General features: G+C 38.1%; 1 long non-coding RNA gene across 1 annotated transcript in view; it reads right to left on the bottom strand.

Annotated features, from left to right (window-relative positions):
* Window positions 1-712, bottom strand: part of LOC134442131 (uncharacterized) — a 2151-nt gene extending 1439 nt beyond the window's left edge. The window contains exon 1 of the long non-coding RNA XR_010033316.1: window positions 502-712. This is a non-coding gene — a long non-coding RNA (uncharacterized LOC134442131). The remainder of the gene's footprint in view (window positions 1-501) is intronic.
* Between the last annotated feature and the right edge of the window lie 1788 nt (window positions 713-2500).

Below are 2500 nucleotides of genomic sequence, written 5' to 3'. Positions count from 1 at the left end.
CTCTTTACTATGACTTACTCCGACTTTATTTAAGTTTGATTTAAACTCCAAGAAAAGTCAAGACAATCGAAGAAGCAAAGAAGAAGCTTCTCACTGAGAGAAGGCATCACAACATAGCATTAGTTCATTTCACATGCTAGGTTTCGAGCTAGGTACTGACGTCTGCCTACCGAGCCTGACCGTAGATAACAACCGACTACCCTTTCCAATGCGTGGCCAATGGGCCAATGCTATCCATGCCATGTCCCTATCCAAACGGTTTCATATTAACTATGCTGTTATCAACAAAAAAATAAACTGACGTGCACGTTAGGATTGTGCTGTGCTACTAACTTGGTTTGCAGCTGCCACAACACTAACTTGCTCTCATTTAGTCATGTTGTTGTTTCGTGTAGCTATCTCGTATTTTGGCTCTTCCTGGCTGCTAATACTTGCATAAAGTTTTCAAAATTAGGTTTTCCAACACATTCAGACAATCAACAAATCATTAAATTGCCATACCTTATTGTCCAAATTAGACTGTCCAGGCAGTTAGTGGATGCGGTCTCTCGTGAAGGAAGTACAGGTGACAGTGCTGCTGCTCAGCATCAGAGATATATCTCTGTCAGCAGCATCGCTGGTGCGGGGTTGCCAGATCTTTCACGATAAATAAGCGATCACCATGGATTGACAGTTTTCTCTTGTTTGTTGTTGGGTTGACGAACTTGAATGATTACCTGATAATTACCTATTATTGGTCTTATACTGTTGTTATTATTGTATATTTATTTATTTATTTTTAAAAATATATATTTTTTATTAATTACTTGTCGAATCAAGGGTGGCCAGTAGGGTGGACAATGGCGTCCCAGGGGTGGCCCTGGCCACCCCCTGCCCCCCCCTAGAATCGCCATAAGTGGTTTTAATGAGCAGCATAGTTGCAATGTCCACCATCCTACACAGTGCGTCTTTAAAACAAAATGGCTCCCGCACACTGTCCAAAATTTCTTGAGGAAGGTCACTAGACCGAAACATTGCAAACAAAACATGCAAATGAGGACAGAGTGCCGGAACTTATTTGTTTTCTTAAGAGGGGTTTTCCTCCTGACCTAAGGAGGTGTGCCTAAAAGACGTTCAGAGTACCTTTAGCTTTTGACAATGACATTTCTAAACAGGACAGACCTGTTTGGCAACTTCTCGTCTCTTCCCGCACTCACTTTGACCGCTACCAGGAATTATGACGTGAAAACGAAAGCACTGTTCTCTCGGAAAGTTTTAAAATTCCAGTATAGATGACAGCAGAGTTAAGTCCTCCTCATAATGTGTTCACATACGCTCTCAGAGAGTAGACACGCTGAATCCGGAGCTGACGTTCACAAGATCTCATAATAGACTTAAGGATTTCTGGCACTCCTGTGATGCTACCGCTCTCATTGTGCCCCTTGTGTCTTCATGGAAGAGTTGGACATACTTTGACGGCTACCAGAAATGATAACGTGAAAATGAAAGAAATGTAATCTCTGTGCATTTAAAAAAAAAAAAAAAATTCAGTACATGCCGGCAGAGTGAAGTCCTCATATATGCTCTCAGGGAATACAATGTGTATCTGGTGAAAGCACTGAGCTCGTACCTCAAGTCTCTTCAAGTGCCTTTAGGCCGTACAGTATGACACTCTTATGACGCTACTATTCTCTTGTTTACTGTTGTAATGGCCACCGCCATGGACCCAGGGAAGGCCTCGGTGTCTGGTTGTAAGTATGCAGAACACCCACCCACCCACCAACACACACACACACACACACACACACACACATGATTTTAATATTGAAGTAATTCAAAGACTGCTTAAATGTGACAGAATTTTATGCATACATGCAGACAATAGATTACATTAATTTGTTGTTAATATCATCCTTTACAGGTGATGAAATATGTTTATTTGGTCTTGTTGATCTCTGCTCACGTGGTAAGAAGGCATAAAATAATAATCCTTAATAATAATAATAATAATAATAATAATAATAATAATAATAATAATAATAATAATAATAGTAACAACAACAACAACCATCATCATCACTAATAGTAATAATAATAATAATAACACTTTAATAATAATAATAATAATAATAATAATAATAATAATAATAATAATAATAATAATAATAATAATAATTATTATTATTGTTGTTGTTATTTTCATCGAACCACTATATTAGAACTTGAACTTTTTGTGAGTGCCTAATCCCCGCATTTGTAGCAATAGTAGTAAGTGTAGTGCAGTGGTTGGTTCATACAAATCCAAGATGAAAAGATTGCTTTTTTCCAGATAGCATCCCTTTAACAGTCCTATCAGTTGTGTAATAACGCAATCATTGTATTACTATGTGGATATACAGGTCGAGGTAAAGTTCACAAATGATTCTGGCCTCAGGTTAACTTCTAGTAAGCAAAAGTTCCCTCTGAATATAATGTGTTTCAATTACAGGTTGTGATAAAGTTCACTGTAGCATGCCTTACC

Source organism: Engraulis encrasicolus, unplaced genomic scaffold (genome assembly GCF_034702125.1).
Source record: "Engraulis encrasicolus isolate BLACKSEA-1 unplaced genomic scaffold, IST_EnEncr_1.0 scaffold_119_np1212, whole genome shotgun sequence".
Lineage (NCBI taxonomy): Eukaryota > Metazoa > Chordata > Actinopteri > Clupeiformes > Engraulidae > Engraulis > Engraulis encrasicolus.
The sequence above is the reverse complement of the archived record's forward strand: the minus strand, read 5'-3'. Positions and strand labels throughout refer to the sequence as shown.